At 37.2% G+C, this 20,050-nt stretch overlaps 1 pseudogene; it reads left to right on the forward strand.

Annotated features, from left to right (window-relative positions):
• The first annotated feature begins 664 nt into the window (after positions 1–664).
• LOC129138696 (high mobility group protein B1-like) lies at positions 665–1,262 on the forward strand (annotated as a pseudogene).
• Positions 1,263–20,050: the final 18,788 nt, after the last annotated feature.

Below are 20,050 nucleotides of genomic sequence, written 5' to 3' on the forward strand. Positions count from 1 at the left end.
GACTTGTCTCTGCTTTATGGTATCTGAGGCCTTGGCTGGAATGTCTTGAATAGCTGGGGATGACTCAAATCTGGTGGGCTGGAAGCCTCTGGTAGCATCTTCACTCACATATCTGGCATATGAACTGGGATAACTCAAAGACTACTTAGTGAAGACTGTTGACCATAGAACCTACAAATGACCTCTCCATGGGAGTGTTCAGAAGTGAGCATTCCAAGAGGACCAGGTGGAAGCTGTATTGCCTTTTGTGCCTCAGAATCTGACCTAGCTTCAGAATCCATGCAGTGTCACTTTTACCACATTCTATTGATTAATACAAGTCACTAAGGCCAGCCCAAATTCAAGGGGAAAAGAATTAGACTGCACCTCTTGATAGGGGAGTGGCACGGTCACACTGCAAAAGAGCATGTGGGATAAGAGATATGGTCACCTCTATCCTTGGAAAATATAATCTTCCATAGTGAACAAATAAATTAATCTATGTAGAAATCTAGACGGCCACTGATTTTAAAAAACCCCACCACAACAATATTAAATAATTTAGGATGTTAAAAATAAGATGGGATTTCAGCACATTGAGCTTCATAGAGACAGCACCCAGGCAAGTGAGAGTTGGATGGACACTGGGCAACTCTGTGCCTTGCTGATGAAATAATAACTAAACATGGCCAAAGGAGAGCCTAAGAAGCTGAAAGGCAAAATGTCATCATATGCATTCTTTGTGCAAACTTGCCGGGAGGAGCACAAAAAGTAGCACCCAGAAGATTCAGTCAGTTTCTCAGAGTTTTCTAAGAAGTGCCCAGAGAGATGGAAACCTGTCTGCAAAAGAGAAAAATTTGAAGACGTGGCAAAGTTGGGGGAGGCCTGTCACAAAAGAGAAATGAAACCTAAATCCCTCCTGAAGGGGAAACAAAAAAGTTCAAGGATCCCAACGCACTCAAGAGGCCTTCTGGAGCCTTTATCTTGTTCGGTTCTGAGTACCGCCCAAAAATCAAAAATAACATCCCAGCCTATCCATTAGTAACGTTGCAAAGAAACTGGGAGAGATGTGGAATAACACTGCTGCAGACAATAAGCAGCCATATGAAAGGAAGGCTGCAAAGCTGAAGGAAAAATATGACAAGGATATCGTTGCACACGGAGCTAAAGGAAAGCCTGATGCAGCAAAAAAGAAAGCCGTTGGGGCTGAGAAAAGCAAGAAAAAGAATGAAGAGGAGAAAGATGAAGAGGATGATGTTGAGGAGGAAGATGATCATGAATAAGCTGGTTCTAGTGCAGCTTTTTTCTTTCTTGTCTGTAAAGCATTTAACCTCCCTGTACACAATTCACTCCTTTTAAAGAAAAAAAAAATTGAAATGTAAGGCTGTGTAAGATTTAACAACTAAACAGTGTCTTTTTTTGTATAGTTAGTACACTACCAAATGTGTAGTTAGCTAGCCCTGTCCTGATGGTATTTTCAATAGCCACTAATCTTGCTTGTTACAGCAAAGGGGTTGCAAATTGGCATGGAAATTTAAAGCGGGTTTATGTTGGTGCACAGCACAAATTAGTTATATATGGGATGACACCTTTTTCATCTTCAGTTCTCTCTGATGCAGCTTATACAAAATAATTGTTGTTTTGTTTACTAAATGCTAATTTTTAATTGCAAAAAAGTTGCAGCTGTTTTGTTTGACATTCTAAATGCTTCTAAGTAAATATAATTTTAAAAATTAATATTGTTGTCCTTTTCATAGGCCTGAAATTTTTCTTCCTGAGGGGGAAGCTAGCCTTTTGCTTTTGCCCATTTTGTATCACATGAATTATTACAGTGTTTATCTTTTCATATAGTTAGCTGATAAAAAGGTTTTATCTAGACACCCTGCTTCTCATCATGGGAGTAATAAAAGTTAAATTGAGACCGTTTTCATCCATAACTCAATCCCCAAATCTTGATCAGTTGATAACAAATTTCATATAACCCACTTATATTTACAAAGGGAAGAGTAAACAAGCTACTCATAGCAAGGGGTTATGAGAATCAAACATTTTGAAAGTCTGTTTTTGAAGGACTAATAGAAAAGTATGTTTTAATTTTTACATGAGGACTCTATATTCTTTCACTCCCATTACCATGTAATGGTAGTTATATTTTGCAGTTCCTACATTGAAGAAGAACTGAGAATGTATCCCCAAAAGCATGAGCTTAAAATACAAGACCACCATACTGAATATTTTTTTGTTGATGTTAGTTCCATTGAAGACTGAGAGAGCTGGCTGTAAAGGTCTTTTCCCATTTCTCTAAATATGGATTGCTCAGGAAACTTGAGACTCTCCATTAAAAGTATTTCTAATTAATTGGGCCAGCTTTTAAAATGGCAATGTCAGATTTAAAATAGGGTATATTTTCCTATAGTGCAGTTTACCTCTTTATAAATCAAATAGATGTGAGGAAAGAAGACATTTAAGCTTTGCATCTCAGTATGAAGTATTCAATTTATTTGAATTTGATTTTTCTTTAAACTTATTAGTTAGAGTCAGCGTCTTCTCTGATTAGCAGTTTAGGGAAATTTGACAATTTTGTGGGTTTTGAGATTATCATTATCTTAAAGTGCCAGTATTTTAAAATGGCATTCTTGTAATTTTACACGCTTTTGTGATGAAGTGATGTTTTGTTAAATAATTATGACTTACATTTTTTCCATTTGTATTTTTTATGTAGTTTTAGGAATAATACTGAAAATCTTAGTCATGGATGATACTAATATACTAACCATTGCAGAGTTTGCTTTTTAAAAGTTGGAAATAAAATGTTAAATAACAATACATAAAAACCCTGGGCATCAATGTTTATAGAGGTTCTATTAATAATTGCCAAAAATTGGAAAATTGGAAAAATATTGGAAAAAACTTAACTGAAATCCTCTCCTTTAAACAAGAAATAAGTAACAAGAAAAATTGCCAAAAATTGGAAACAACACAAATATCCTTCAATAAGTGATAAACTGTGGTACATCCATACTACGGAATATTGTAGAATCTAGGTGATGGGTAGACAAATGTTCACTGTAAAATTCTTTCAAATTTTCTGTATCTTTGAAATTTCATAAGAAAATATTGGAAAAAATTTTAACTGAAATCCTCCCCTTCAAACAAAAAATAAGTAACAAGAAAAATCCTTCATGAATCCAAGCCAGCAGCTCTCATTTGAAACTGAAGCACACCACATGCTTTCCACATTTGGTAAGAAGAACAAGTGGAAATAAGAAAATTAATCAAGGGAGAACCTTGCTGTCTTTCAGATAATTTGCAGAGCTTTGCTTTATTGTTTATGAGAAGAGAAAGTCACTCATTTCTCAGAAGACAAGAATCAGCATTTCTAGACTAAAAAAAAGAGCCAGGTGCCTATTCCTTGATTTATTTGTAAAGCTGTGCGGCCAAGCGCAAAAAAAAAAAAAAAAAAAAAAAAGTACAACCATATTCCAGGAGCCCTTCTTTTATTTCCCAGGTTGTGTATTGTGTATTTTATCATAGGTGTAGCAAAAGTCCTTTTGTCCTACCCTTCCTTCCCCAGTCCTCCAAATCCTATCCCTGTCTCTTCCTCATATTAAAACCTGAAATCTATTCATAGATCCTAACCTTGAGATGTGGCTTTGATCCCTGCTAGGTGGGTAGGTAGACTCTTTAGCATAAATGCAAGATCTAAATGCAAACAGGGTGGAGTTGAGTGGGGTGAAAGTCTTGTGAGGAGACTGCTTAAGTTATTTGGGTGTCTTGTGTGGAGGGGTAGAAGACGCGGCACACTTCAATTATTCCCACATTTATCTGCACAAATAACACATACAAGCTGTTGCATATATTAGTAATTTTTGGATCTCAAGTGAGTCTCTTGTACACAGCATATATAGACAGGATCATGTTTTTTATCCATTCCATCAATTTTATCTTTTAGTTGTAGAATTTAATCCCTTAACATTTACAGTAACCGCTGACAAGGAAAGGCTTACTTCTGTAATTTTACTTTGTCTTTTATATTTCTTATATTTTTTTCTTCAGTGCTTCCATTACTGCCTTTTTTTGTGATTCATTGTTTTTTTTATCCCCCTAGTGTTATGATTCCCTTCTTGTACCTTTTTCTCTATGTTTTTAAGTTGTTTGGTTGTAGTCACTCTGGGGATTGCAATTAACCCCTTAACTATAGCAATCAGGTTTGAATTAACAAAAACTTAAGTTTCAATAGTATTAAAAAACTGCTGTCTTTGGGATGCTGGTGAGGGAAGATCACTTGAGCCTAGGAATTTGAAACCAGCTTGGGCAACAGAGGGAGACCCCGTTCTACAAAAAATAAAAAGCTGGGCATGGTGGCTCATGCCTATAATCCCAGCTACATGGGAGGCTGAGGCAGGAGGGTCACTTGAGCCCAGGAATTCCAGGCTACAGTGAGCTGTGATCATACCATTGTACTCCAGCCTGGGTGACAGAGTGAGACTTTACCTCAAAACACACACACACACACACACACACACACACACGCAAACTGCTGCTTTATAGCTCCATGCCCCCTTTATGTTGTTATTGTCACAAATTGCATCTTTACACATTTGTGTGCCCATTAAGATAGATTTATAATTATCATTTTATTTACTTGCTTTTTAAATCATATAGGGAAAAAATAGGAGTTACAAACCAAAAATGTTCAATATTACTGGCTTTTATGTTTAACCATATGATCACAGCATGAGTAAATCCCACTGATGATCATGTATAATTCTTTTTCTATATTGCTGAATTTTATTAGTTAATTTTTTTTGTTTGTTCATTCGTTTTTCAAGACAGGGTCTCGCTCTATTGCCCAGGCTGGAGTGCAGTGGCATGATCACAGCTCACTGCAGCCTCAACCTCCTGGGGTCAAGTGATCCTCCCACCTCAGCCTCTGGAGGAGCTGGACTACAGGCACATGCCACCATGCCTGGATAGTTTTCGTATTTTTTTTTCTTGAGAAAGAATTTCACCATGTTGGTCAGGCTGTCTCCTGAGTTCAACAGATCCACCTGCCTCAGCCTCCCAATGTGTTAGAATAACAGGCATGAACCATCGTGCCCAGCCTTATTTGTTAATATTTTTGAAGACTTTTACATCTATATTCATGAAAGATAATGGTCTGTAGTTTTCCTCCTTTTCCTCTTTCTTTCTGTTTCTTTTCTCTTTTTTAAAAACAATCTTTGTTTTATTTTGTTACCAGGGTAGTTTTAGTTTTGTAAAATGAATTGGAAAATACTCCTTCTCTTATTTTCTGGAAGAGATTGCATGGAAATGTGTTAATTCTTCTTTAAAATTTGGTATAATTCTCCAGTAAAACCATCTGGTTTTGGAAGTTTTTTTGGCATTATAAAAATAATAATTCAATATTATTACTAGTTATGGGATTATTCAAATGCTACATTTTGTATTAGGTAAATTGCGGTACTTTATGTTTTCCAAGAAAGTGGTCCATTTAGTCTGAGTGGCCAAATTTATGTGTTAGAGTTTTTCATAGTATTCCCTTATTATCCTTTTGATTTCTGCAGGGTCTGTAGTGATATCTTTTGTTTCATTCTTGATATTAGTAATCTGTGTGTTTTCTTTTTTTGTCAGTCTTGGTACACATTTGTCAATCTTATTTATCTTTTTAAAGGACCAGCTCTTGGTTTCATTTTTTTTCCCATTTTCATTGTTTTCTCCTCTTCATTATTTCTTTCTTTTTGCTTAATCTAGGCTTATTTTGTTCTTATTTTAGGTACTTGACGTAGGAGTTTAGATATTAATTTGAGACCCTTCCTTTCTTTTAATCTATATGTGATGCTTTCCTTTCATTAACAATTTTGTAAGTCTGCAGTAGACACCTTACACCAGACAAAGACACCAGCTGACTTAAATGAAAAGCTAGGATTGAGAGGATAGTAGATGTTGGTGACATAAAGGAATCGAGGGTGCTACAGCAGGATAGCATGAGCTTTAGAGGCATTGACAATATAGTTGGGAACTCCAAGTTGATACTTGAAATAATGAGTGCCTATTACAAGAATACCACTAAGTGTTAGCTTGAGTTGGTACAAGTGCTAGTGGTAGCAGGAGGAAGGAAAAATTGAGTGAACAATCACAAGAGGGTGGAAATGAGCATGAAGTAATTTCTGGTGACAGAGGCCTGTCTGCCTGACAGAAGATCTTTATATAGGAGCAGGGAGAAATGGGGTTGGTGAATTAGGGTGGGGCCAGATATAAATGAACTGAAAAATCAGAAAGATTTGTAATTGATGTGGTAGGCTGATGGGCTGGCATTCATTGAGAGTACCATATGAAAGAAAAGGCAAGCTGCAGCCATGTTAGCTTTCTGTACTCTCTCCTCTAACAAACTGATTGGCAGTTGCAACTCCCCAGGCATGGTCTGTGGAATACGGCAAGGCAGAGAGCCATCTCCATAGGAGGGAACATACCTTAAAAAGTAATGGGGATAGGAGTAAAGAAAAAAAAAAAAACGGGGCCGGGCACGGTGGCTCACGCCTGTAATCCCAGCACTTTGGGAGGCCGAGGCGGGTGGATCACCTGAGCTCAGAAGTTCAAGACCAGCCTGGCCAACATGGTGAAACCCCATCTCTACTAAAAATATAAAAAAATGGCCGAGTGTAGTGGCACATGCCTGTAGTCCCAGCTACTCAGGAGGCTGAGGCAAGAAAATTGCTCGAATCCGGGAGGCGGAGGTTGCAGTGAGCCAAGATTGCACCACTGCACTCTAGCCTGGGTGATAACAGCCAAACTCCGTCTCAAAAAAAAAAAAAAGAAAAACTAACTTATGACAACCTAAGAACTCCAGAATTAGGAGATCAGATATAAAAAGATAATCTTTCTAGAGGAAAAGAGTAGTGCTGCAAACATACAAGAAATAATAAGATGAGGTCTTTTGGGGAGCTATCAATGACTGATTTTCTATCTTGTGTTTCCCCAAATGCTTAGTACACAGCCTCATGCACTGATGATGTTCACCACATTTAAGCAGAAAAGAAATGATTTGTTTTGATTTAGCTTGCTGGTTCACATGATCCTGAAGCTCATAGAATATGATTAAGTGAAAAAAATTATACCATCATGAAATTAGTTATTGAGCATCCACTACATGCCACATACCGTTACTAGACTAATAAAAAAGCAAAATAAAACAAAACTCTTTTCAGTGAGGATGCAAGACCTTGACCAAAATAGTTATTAGACGTTTAATACCATGCACTTCTAGGGTAGGCTATATACCTTCATCTTCCCATAAAGATTAATAGTGTCTATAATTTCAACTTTCAAGAGAAGATACAATCAAGAGAGGCAGTATTGCATAATATAAGAGCATGTACTTCCAAGTTTAGCTGCCTGTGTTTAAATCCTTGCTGTGTCTTTTACTTTGAGTTTGACTGTGGGCAAGTTACTTACCTTGTCTATGCTCTATATTACTCAATTATCAAATATAATAATAACAATACTGACCTAGGTTGTTGTATTTAACAAATTAATATAGATAAAATATTTCATTAGCTCTTGGCACATTGTATGCTTTTGGTTAATGTTAACTGCCGTTATTATAATTACCCAGCCTCTCTTAAAAATCTACTTTTATTGATACTTGTTATTTATACCAGTTAGTTGCATATAGCCCTTAAACAAAAGTCTTATTGACTATAAATATACTGTTCTTATAGCTTTATGATAACTACTATTGTCCCTGTTGCTCAGCTGAGATAAATACAGAGAGATTGCCACAGGCTTTGGGGTCAGATTACCTGGGTTCTGAACTAAGTTCTACTTTAGACTAAGTGTGAGCCAGAACAAGTTATTTCAGCTCACCATGCCTTGGTTTTCTCACCTGTAATCAGGAATAATGTTATGTACCTCATAGAGTTGCTGTGAGGCTTAAATGGGATAATGGTTGTAAAGTATTTGGCACAGTGCCTGGCACAGAATAAGTAATAAATATTAGCTAAGTGGCACACATACTAACTCTGGAAAGGGAGAGAAATGGGGGGCTGAAATTCTCTCCTCCTGCTCAGAGTAGGAGTCTGGTGTGGATCAAAAATAAAGCGTAGTTCTGGAGTCCACAGAGCCACACAATTAGACCACCCTGCTAGGGTGGAGTATAGGAAATATAAATAGAACTGGTCTAAGGCAAACAAACCCTTGCTTTCTTTTGGCTCTCTTGGATCCCTTCTTTTCTGCATAGTTTGCTCTTTTGATTCTTTCTGATCCCAGTGGGTTGGTGCAGGAAGACACCATTCCACAGCTCTTGAAAATTTGAGCAGGATCAGGGTGCAACTCAGGGGAAAGGAGACAGAGAGTGGGTGGTTTAGCTCATCTAGATCTTATAAAAACAGGAAGGAGAAAGAGGGGAAAGGGAGTTTAAAAAGAGAGATTGAGAGACAGAGAGAGAGTGTGCACACTTTTTTCTATGTTCTCACTAATTTTCTCCTTTTTGGCCAAAATTTTAAGATCCAGTGAACTAAGATATGATGTGAGCTGAGCTTGCTTTCTTGTGTGAACCCCAAGCTAGATGGGAAAAATGAAACCCTGGCAGTATACATGTTTCAATCTAGCATTGAATGAAGAGAGTTCCCTCGGTGCTATTTATCTCCTGGATAATATAGAGGTTTTTTTAAATGGCCACAAATTCATTGTCACTCCTTCCATCAAGAAGTGGGATCTGTGGATACCCCATTTTCCATAATGTGCTTATTTCACATTGCATGCCTGTATCAAAAAACTCATGTACCCTATAAATCTACACATCTACCCTATAAGTCTATACATCTACTATGTACCCACAAAATTGAAAATAAAATAATTTAAAAAACAAACAAGCATACAAAAATAAGGCCATGGCCAAACATGGGAGCTTGTTGCCATGATTAAATGGTGGTAGGGCCAACTTGACCTGATTTCAGAGATGGAAGAACAGAAAGAAGAAAATCAACACTGAGGGTAAAATTAATGCTTTATTCTTAAGTGATCCTGTGAAGAGGAAGTGCCAGGTAAACTGGGATCAGTTTCTGAATCTGTCTGTATGTCTCTTTACCTTGAGAATTTACCTTTGTTCACTCTAGCTCTGGGGGAAAGCCTGATGCTGGTTTCTTCCCACCATCAGCACAGCTACCCTCTCCTGTAGTTTCATGCGGGCTCACTTTGCAAAACTGGAATGGTGACAACCATGAACACCTCATCTCAGAATGCCTGGAAGGGTCAGTGGAGTTGGGGCAATCTCAAAGGAGGAATTGGAAATATCCAAGGAAGCCAGTGTTTTACCACCTGGTTTTCAATCATAAACTTCATTAATCTGAAGGAAGTTGAGCTATTCATATTTACAAGGAAGCATCCAAGGTCAAGTGTTCGCTGTTAATTAGAATCCTAGAACTTTGGGGCTTAAATACCTTCAGAAGCCTTCTGGTTGAATCTCTCATTTTACTCATGAGAAAATTGAAGCTTAGGGAAAGGAAGTCACATGGATAAATTTATTAAACCACAAAGTGGCAGAAGCAAGGAAAGAAATCTGGTTTTCCAAGTCTGAATCCAGAGTTATTTTTACTACATCAGTGCCTCACAAACTTCAATATGCACAAAAATCACTTGGGGCTCTTTTACAAAAGACTACTAAGGAGAAACAAAATTGACTTACCCATACCATCACATTTCTTCTTATCTTATCTTTTATCTTGTGCATGTTTATTTCACCATCTTTCTTTGAGATACAGACTGTTTTTCATTTTTCGTCTGCTTATTACCCCTGCTTTCATTTGTCTATTTTGATACTTGCCTTGGTATTAGTACCAGTAAATAATGAAATACGCACAAGAGAAAAGATAAGAAAAGTGATGTCATGGCTAAGTCAATGTGCTTCTCCTTCGTGGCCTTTTGCAAAAGGTTTGTTGAAGGTGGAGGTAGAAACTGGTTTCAAAACAAGTTTGGGGGTTATTTCTGGATTTCCTGTCCCCTGTATCCATGGAAAATCCAGAGCATGCAGTATGAATATATAATAGCGTGCCCAGTTTTATTCTGTGGTTTGTGGAAACTGGTCACACTGCTTTACAGCCATACCACATATATTTAAAGGCTATAGCTATGCAATGGGGTTTCATTCCAAATGATTCAGAAAACTACTTCAATCTTTTACTTTGTCAGTAGGGTTCTGGCTGGTACTTAGAGAAGAACTAGATGAACAGGGAAACTTATGACTTCTATTTAAGTGAGCCAGGACCTTCAAATTAAGTGGGGTTATTTTCCTTCCCAATTTTAGAAGATACAAGCTCACATTGGAGCTAGTTCTCTGCCTTCCAAGCTTTATGACTCATGTGACCTTACCTTGGGTAGTTCACTTCCTTCTCAGGGCCTCAGTTCCCTAATTTGTAAAATGAAGGACTGGACTACTTCCAAAGCTGTTATATTTCAGTTACCATGTTCATTCCTTGAACATGGTAATTGATGTGCAAGACAATGACTAAATCCATGAAATCATCTGCTCCGACTATGTTCTCCAGGTTCTCTTACTTCCTAACATAGAAGGGGCACACAGAAGATTTTCAGCCACAAAAGTTGAAACAATGAAGCCTTTTTTGGTTATCCTTTAGTTACCCAGAAAAATAAATCAATCAGAACTTTTCTCTCAGCCACCAAGAGTTCTGGTAACCTGTGTTTTCCCTCTGAGAAGCTTTTCTGCTGGTGACCTTTATGATTGTCAGTGACAAGAAGCAAGACTAGGGGTAAGAGTGGGAGTAGCTGGAGTCCGGACTTAGTGGGCTGCAGAGTAGTTGACAATCATGTTTTCTTATTAGGTGTCAGGAATGACCTTGGCCATTTATGAAATGTAAGTGACCCCAGGGAATGCTTAGCAGTCCTTTAAAAAAGATTTAGATTAAAATTCCTGCATTGCCATTTTACAAAAGAGAGTAGAGGAAAGGGAAACATCAAGCTAAGTTTGACCTCCTCACCTTGTGATTCCGACCTTCGAGGGTCTCTGGTGACAGTACTATGCCTTCCTTGTGCATAGCTGGCACTCAGTTTTTTTGAGTACTGGCTTCGATACTTCTTTACTAAGAAGAAAATAAGAAACAAAATTATATGATGAAATATGGATGAACCCAAAAAAGAAAGAAAGAGAAGGAGAGGGAGAGAGAACAAACAAAACCCAGAGAGGTCACAGGGTCTATCTTTTACATCTAAGGAAGTAGAAGCTTAAGCGAGCTCAGGCAGAATTGGCCATGTGATGTTTTTAAAAGTCCATATAAGGAAATTTCATGCTGCAGCCTGTCAGTACTGCCAATTCTGCTCATGAATTTTCTATGCCGTTTGACACTTATGTTTTCTGGAGTTATAAAAGGAGGAGTGTTACTTCTTAATAAACTCCCTCTTCCACAGCGGGATAGAAAGGAACCATAGCTGAAAATAGGAGCTTTTAAGTGTGGCAGAGCAAGCCCAGAAACCGGGGTTTTCAGCCTAGGTTATCTTCTAACTAGCAGTGTGTCCTTGGGTAAATAGTCCTTCTATGGCATTTTTTTTTAATCTGGAAAATTAAAGAAGGTCAGAGTATAAAATCTCTAAATTCTCTTCCACTAATACAAATATGTGTTGCTTTTTTTTTTTCAACTTTTATTTTCGATTTGGGGGCTACATGTGCATGTTTGTTACAAGGATGTATTGCATGATGCTGAGGTTTGGAATACAGTACGATTGAACCTATCATCCAAGTAGTGAACACAGTAACCAAGAGGTAGTTTTTCAACCTTTCTCTCCCCCCTTATTGTCCCCAGTGTCTATTGTTCCCGTCTTTATGTCCATATGTACCCACTGTATATTTGGTTCTTGAAATGTTTGTGCTGAAGCACCCTGGAATTTGATTCTCAAGCAACTAATACTGCCATCTTGTGGTCAAAACAAGTTTGTCTTTTTGTTCTAAAGATGGCTCTCCAGCTAAGACACAAATGATGATGTGCATTCATTCAGTACATTATCATCTATGTATGTATGTATATCTATCTATATCTATCTATCTATGTATATCTGTCATCTATCTGTTTATCCAAGTCTCTATCATCTGTCCATTATCTATGTATCTATCATCTATTTGTCTATCCTATTTTTTAATTTTTTATTGAAGTATAACATACATATAGAAAATTGCACCATTAATAAGGATGCTAAATTTTCACAGACTAAGCATATCTGGCACCCTGCTCATGAAACAGAACATTACCAGATCCCACAAGCCCTCTTTGCCCCTTTTTAGTCTCTGCTCCCCACCCCCAACCTACACTCACAGTGAATTTCACAAATGTAATATTGTGCAAAAGAAAGCCAAATACAAAAGTTAGTACCCACCTCCTGCCCTGGGTTACCACTATCCCAATTACTAACAGCATAGATTTCTTTTGCTTGTGTTTGTACTCTATAGAAATTGAGTTATTTTCTATGTATTCTTTTGCATCTAGTTCTTTTTGCTCAACATTATGTTTATAAAATGTATCCATATTGTTGCATATAGTTGTAGATCATTCTTGTTGCTGTAGAGTATTCCTCAAGAGCCTCTTAAAAATTGGTCTGTGGTGGCTGGGCGTGGTGGCTCACGCCTGTACCCCCAGCATTTTGGGAGGCCTAGGTGGGTGGATCACTTGAGGTCAGGAGTTCAAGACCAGCCTAGCAAACATGGTGAAACCCCACCTCTACTAAAAATACAAAAATTGGCCGGTTGTGGTAGCGTGCACCTATAATCCCAGCTACTCGGAAGGCTGAGGCAGGAGAATCGCTTGAACCTGGGAAGTGGAGGTTGCAGTGAGCTGAGATTGCGCCACTGCACTCCAGCCTGGGTGACAGAGCAAGACTCCATTTCAAAAAAAAAAAAAAAAATTGATATGTGATTAAATTAAATTTTATTTTTTTCAGTATGAAAGTCATGTTTTGTGCATGGTAGGAAAGTTTTTTAAAAAGTAACTCATAACCTTCTTCCCAAAGGTAGATCAACCATCATTAATATTTTGGTGTTTTTCATCTCAATATTGCTTCAATACATTTTTTTCAACATTTAAGATAGTTGTATATAGAATTGTATATATAAATTTTGTTACCTTAATAGTAGAATGTAAACATATCACTGTGTTATTAAACATCCTCATGGATGTCATTTTTAATTTATTTTAATTTTTGGAAGTCATTTTAAATAAATAACATTTGCTTACATTTGGAGTGCTCAGAATATTTTTTCTTTGTTTTACTATGAGCAAACTCAGTGAACATCCTTGACCACAAAATGTTTTCTGTTCTTTGGATTGTTTCAAAATTTTAATAAAAGTACTAAAAGTAGAACTTTGGGGTCAAAGCCTTTAGAAACAGAAGACAGCTTCAGTTTGTGCCTACGATGCAGTCAGTGATAAGACACTGGGGGAGAAACTGGCACATACTGAGTTCCTAGCATATGTACCAGACATCGTACAAGGGACTTCACGGACATTCTCTCATTTAATTCCCTGAAAAACTCTATGAGGTACATATAATCTGCTTTTTTTGGAGAGAGAAAAATCAGAACTCGGACAGGTTAAGTAACTCATCCGAAGGTGCACAAGGAGTAAAATGGCAGAACCCAGATTTGGACTCTTATCTGTCAGGCTACAAAGCTTGTGTTCTTTCAACTACACCACACTGCCCCCCAGAGTGCAGTTTGAATGATGCAACGGAAATAGACCCTCTTCTCCAATTAATCATCTCCACGGGCCTGTCACAGTTCCTAATAAACTGTACATGTTTTCTGGGCAGGGCAAACTTCTATTTTTCTCAGCCATTACATTAAAGCAAGAGTATCAGAGTGGTTCTGATCTTCTAGCAAGGCCTGAGAATAGAAATTGGGCCCCAAGAGAGTGTGAGCAGCGTTTGCCTGAGAAGAGGAAGAAGCTGTTTCCCAACTATGTTCATACTTCTTGAATTTTCTCTACAGTGAGATGGAAGTTGCCTTTTTTCTCTTGTTTCCCTTCTATTAATACATCTGAGTGCTCAGTCTTCCCTGCCCCATCCCTCTGACTTTTCCCCAACTTAAATGTTGTAGTAGCCAGGCTGGTGCACTACTAAAGTTCTCTATCTCTCCTTTCTGCGAAAACTAAAGCCTCATGGCTGGGTTTTTGGATACCCTTCCTGGTCATTCCAGCTGCTTTCTAGTTCCACTATTCCTTCCTCCTCCTCACCTCCTGCCAAGTACATCTTTATTTCTCCAGATTCCATCTTGTCATCTGCTACTACTATTACTACTACTACCTGCCCCGCACCAACAACCAATCTCCCAGATTATCTGCAGCTACTTTGGGAAGCAGAAGGTAGAGTCCTGAGAGAAGGAAATGAGAGAGGAAAATAAATGTCAGCTAGGGCTGGGCGCGGTGGCTCACGCCTGTAATCCTAGCACTTTGGGAGGCCGAGTCGGGTGGATTGCCTGAGCTCAGGAGTTCAAGACCAGCCAGAGCAACATGACGAAACCCCGTCTCTACTAAAACACAAAAAATTAGCCAGGTGTGGTGGCACACACCTGTAGTCCCAGCTACTCAAGAGGCTGAGGCACACGAATTGCTTGAACCTGGGAGGCAGAGGTTGCAGTGAGTCGAGATCATGCCACTGCACTCCAGCCTGGGCAACAGAGTGAGACTCCGTCTCAAAAAAAAAAAAAAAAAAAAAAAAAAAAAAAGCTCAACTCAGTTGCTGCATATTAGATAAATGTCAGGCAGCTGGAGTACAGCATGAGCACTTGAAATGACTACCGTGAACACAAATGCCGGCCTGCTGCACTCTGCCTTAGGTATGAGACATGAAAGACTTGTCAGTATGTCCTTCCTTGTTCTGAATTGCCCAACAAGCAAAGCCTTTACCAGATAGCTGTACTTCCCTCTCCGCCAAACTGACACCAAACTAAAACTCTCCCTGCAACATCCTCACCCAGATGCTAAAGTTTGTACCAAGTTTGGGAAGCTAATGAGCATCAGACTCCTGTTATTTTAAAAAATGATGCTGGAACAATGATATATCCATATACAGAAATAAACAAACAATACATCTCAACCCTTTTCTCATAACATATATTAATACAAAAATTAACTTAAAATGGATTATAGACCTAAATGTAAGTGTTAAACTATAAAAGTCTTATAGGAAAACCTAGGAAACATGATAAACATAACTCTTTATTACCTAGAGTTAGTCAACGGTTTCTTAGATATGACAATGAAAGCATACGCAACAAAAGAAAAAAGTAGAAAAACTGGACTTCATCAAAATTTGTTTGGTACAACAAATTAGATAGCCTAGATAAAATGGATAAATTCTGAGAAACACACAAATTACCTAAACAGACTCAGAAAGAAACAGAAAATCTGAACAGACCTATAACAATTGCAAAGTTTGAATCAATAGTTAAAAAAAAAAACTCCCAAAAAAGAAAAGTCCAGGATGAGACGGTTTCACTGGTGAAATCTACTAAACATATAAAGAAGAATTAATACCAATTTTTCTCAAACTCTCCCAAGAAACAGAAGAAAAGGGAATATTCTATGAAGTCAGTTTTACCTTGATACCAAAACCACATGAAGGCATCACAGGAAAAGAAAACTACAACTATCTCATGTGACTATAGGTATAAACATTCTCAATAAAATTCTATCAAACTGAATTCAATGGCATATGAAAAGGACTATACATCATGAGCAAGTGGGATTCATCCCAGGAACAAAAGGATTGTTTAGTATAAGAAAATTAATCAATGTAACATGTTACATTAAAAGAAAGAAGGGAAAAAAACATATGACAATTTCAATTAAGGCAGGAAAAACATTTGACAAAGTCCAGTCACCCTTTCTTGATAAAAACTTTCAACAAATTAAGAGTAGAAGAGAACTTCCTCAGCATGTTAAAGGGCATTTATGAAAAACCCACAGCTAGCATCCTCCTCAATGATGAAAGACTGAAAGTAGTCTCTTAAAATCAGGAGCAAGAAAAAGATGCCTGCTTTTACCACTGTTATTCAACATTGTACTAGAAGTTCTAGTCAGATAAATTAGGCAAGAAAATAAATAAAAGGCATCCAAATTGGAAAGGAAAAAGTAAAACTATCTCTATTTGCAGATGACATGATCCTATATATAGAAAATCTGAAAGAATCCACCAAAAAACCTACAAGAGCTGTAAACAGATTCATTAAAGTTACAGGTTAAAAGATCTACCAACAAACAAACAAACAAAATCAGCTGTATTTCTATACACCGGCAATGAAAAGGAAGTTAAGAAAACAATTTTACTTACAATAGCATTAAAAGAATAAAATATTTAGAAACGAATTTAATCAAGGAGATGAAAGACTTGTACACTGAAAACTATAAAACATTGCTAGAATAAATTAAACACCTAATAAAACGGAAACACATCCTGTTTTCAAGGACTGGAAGACTTAATATTGTTAAGATAGCAATACTACCCAAAGGAATCTACAGATTCAATGCAATCTCTATCAAAATTCCAATGGCCTTTTCATAGAAATGGAAAAGCAAATTTTAAAATTAGTATGGAATTGCAAGGGGCCCCAAATACCCAAAACAATTTTGAAAAAGTAGGACAAAGGTAGAGGATACACACTTCCCTATTTATTGGGCCATCTAAAGACATGAAATACTGATACATGCTACAATGTAAAAGAACCTTAAAAATATTACAGCAAGTGAAAGAAACCAGATCTGAAAAGTCACATATCGTATCATTCCATTTATCTGAATTGTCAAGAATAGGTAATCCATAAAGACAGAATAAAGAATGGTAGATGCCAGGGGCTAGAGGAAAGGAGGAGTGGAGAACAACTGCTTAATGGGTACAGTGTTTCCTTTGGAGATGATAAAAATATTTTGTTACCAGAGGTTGTGGTTACCCAACATTTTAAATGCACTAAATGCCACTGAATTGTTCGCTTTAAAATGATTAATTTTATGTTATGTGACTTTCACCTCAATAAAAAAAGGTAAAACTTTTGTGCTTCAAAGAATACCATCAAGACAGTGAAAATACAAGCCACAGAGTGGGAGAAATATTTGCAAATCATATATCTGATAAGGAAATTATATCCAGAGTAATGAAATTTTATAGCTCAACAATAAAAAAACAAATAACCCAATTAAAAATGGGCAAAGTATTTACAAGACAGTTCTTCAAAGAATATATGCAAATGTCCAATAAGCGCATGAAAAGATGTTCGACATCAGTAGTCATTAGGGAAATGCAAGTCAAAACCACAAGATACAATTTCACACCACTAGGATAGCTATAATCAAACAAACAAAACAGAAAATAGCCAGCAATGACAAGGATGTGGAGAAATTTAAACCCTTATACATTGTTGGTAGAAATGTAAAATGGTTCAGCCTCTTTGGAAAATAGTTTGGCAGTTCCTCAAAAAGTTATGCATAGAGTTACAAATGACCCAGCAATTCTACTCCTAGCTATATACCCAAGAGAAATGAAACCATATGTTCCCAAAAAAGTGTAATTATACATAAGTGATCATATTAGCATTATTTGTAGTAGCCCCAAAGTGGAAACAACCCAAATGTTTATTAATTGATGAATGGATAGACAAAATGTGACATATCCATAAATGGAATATTATTTACCATTTAAGATACAGTTCAAGTCTGTAAAGTATTTTCTAATTCTTCCTCACTCTGACTCTAGGAATCATTGACCACCCCCTCCTTCATGCTCCCGCAGTACTCCACACGTGTCTATAATGTTTTGCTGCACTTTTAAGAAGTGAAACTATCTACCACCACACAGTCTTATGCTTAAATCAACATGATTTTACTATTCTACTGTCTTCATCAACATAACTCTACTATTCCAGGAAACTTTTGCTTAGAAAATTGAAAGTTGCAAATCAACTTTATTGTACATTCCAGGGACTTACTGAAAAAACGATCAACTCATCAGGAACATCAAGCAATAGTTATAAGCAAGGACTCTTTGAACTCCACTACTCAAAATCCTTATGTGCTGGATCTACCAATCTTAAACTACTGTGTCATGATTCTTAATCAATTATAACAATGCCCTCTTCCCATTGAAAGACCTGCCTTAAATCAGACTTCAAAACTCATAGATATCCCAAATTCACCCTCACCATGTGTAGATACTAGTAAAGTCTGTTGAGGTAGTGCTACTCCTTACTGCAAAGAGAATAAACTCAGCTTTGTTTCATCAACAGTTTGTTTTGGTGATATTTTGGAGTAATGAGAAATCAATATTTATTTACATATTTATATCTCTCTATTAGATTTCTAGTTCCTTTAGAGCACAGACTATGTCCACTTCCTCTTTTCATTCTCCATATCTAGCCTAACCCCTGGAATATTATAAAAATTTTAAGCAAGAATGATATTGAATGAAAAAATGTTGAGTGGGCCTGGAAGATGCCAAAACACTTAGGAAACTATTGAAATAAAACAGACTTAAAAGGATGAAGGCTTAGATGAGGGCAGCCCACATGGAGAAGAGGGTGAAAGAGATTTAGAAGGTAGAATTAATGAGACCACATAACAAAATGTGATGCATAAAGGAGAGAAAAGAATTAAAACTGACTTTGGGGTTTCTGTCTTGGGTGACTGGGTAGATATAATCAGTAGTTCTTTTAATGTGAATAATTAATTTGGGACGGATAACAAGTATTCAGGCAAGATAATGAAGTCAACTTGGACATTTAAGTCAAATTCAATAGTATTCTCATACTTGTATATTGCCATTCTGACTAAAGCACACTGAACTTGGAATCAAGAATACTGGTTTCTGGTCCTGGTTTGACTGCTTTTAGGCACTTTATCATTATGTCTGTGCTTAGCTCTCTCATTTTTAAAATGAGACTAGGTGATCTCCGAGTATCATTCCTACTCTGATAGTCTTGTATAGAATGATGATACAGACCATGTCTCATATTTACTGTGAATCAGGTATACAGGAGAACAACAGAGGGCATCCTCATATCAAAGGTAGCCTCAGAATTTTAAAAAGCAGTTCAAAGAATGGATCAGCATTCTCAGGCTGTAATGGATCTTTAAAAACAATCTTATCTTTGTATAAAATTTTGTAAAATTAACAAAATAAATTTACATAAAGGTTTTAAAATATATGACTTGTCCTCACCATAATTATGTAATCTGGGCAGGAGCCAGATTATCTCACTTTGTGGATGAAGAAATAAGCTCTGAGAGGCTAGCGAGGTTTCAATGTTCCCTGCCAGGTGTTCATTTGAAGAAGATCTGAGAAGAGCATTTCCATAGCTGCCACTATGGGGGAAACAAATGACAAACACATAGACAACTGAATGTAGGATATAATGTCAGAGAGAGACAAGTGCTAGAAAAAAATATAAATCAGGGTAAGGTCATAAAAAGTGACTTTGTGTTTGGAAAGGGGAGGACTTTCATTTTAGATAACATGGTCACTGAAAGCCTTTCTGGGAAAGTGACATTTGTGCAGAGGCCTGATTAAGGAAGGAAAGAAGCCATGTGAAAGTTTGAGGAAAGCATTCCAGTTAGAGGAAGTAGTGAAAAGGCTCTGAGGCGGGAATGAGTTTGATGGCTTGAAGGTAAAAAAAAAAGAAGACCAATTATGTCTGGAACAGCATGAGTAAGGGTGAGTCTAGTGGGCTTTGGTAAGCAGTTTGGATTCTATTCCATGATGGGAAGTCAATGAAGGGTTTTGAGCAGAAGAGTGACAAGATCTATGTGTTTTAATCATCACTCTGTTTTGTGGAAAACTTGACTGAGGGTCACATGAGTGGATGATCGGTTAGAAAGAGAGTTAGGAAGACTCATTAGGCGGCTACTGCAGTAAACCTGGAAAGAAGAAATGTTGGCATAACTAAGGTGAGAGTGGTGGAAGTGGAAGGAGATATGTTTGAAAGATAAGCCTGTCAAAACTTGTTAATGGGTCAGATGAGGAGTAGGACATAAAGAGAGAAACCAATGGTGATTCCTAGATTTGGGGCTTAAAAACACTTGGCAAA

The sequence above is a fragment of the Pan troglodytes genome, chromosome X, assembly GCF_028858775.2.
Source record: "Pan troglodytes isolate AG18354 chromosome X, NHGRI_mPanTro3-v2.0_pri, whole genome shotgun sequence".
Lineage (NCBI taxonomy): Eukaryota > Metazoa > Chordata > Mammalia > Primates > Hominidae > Pan > Pan troglodytes.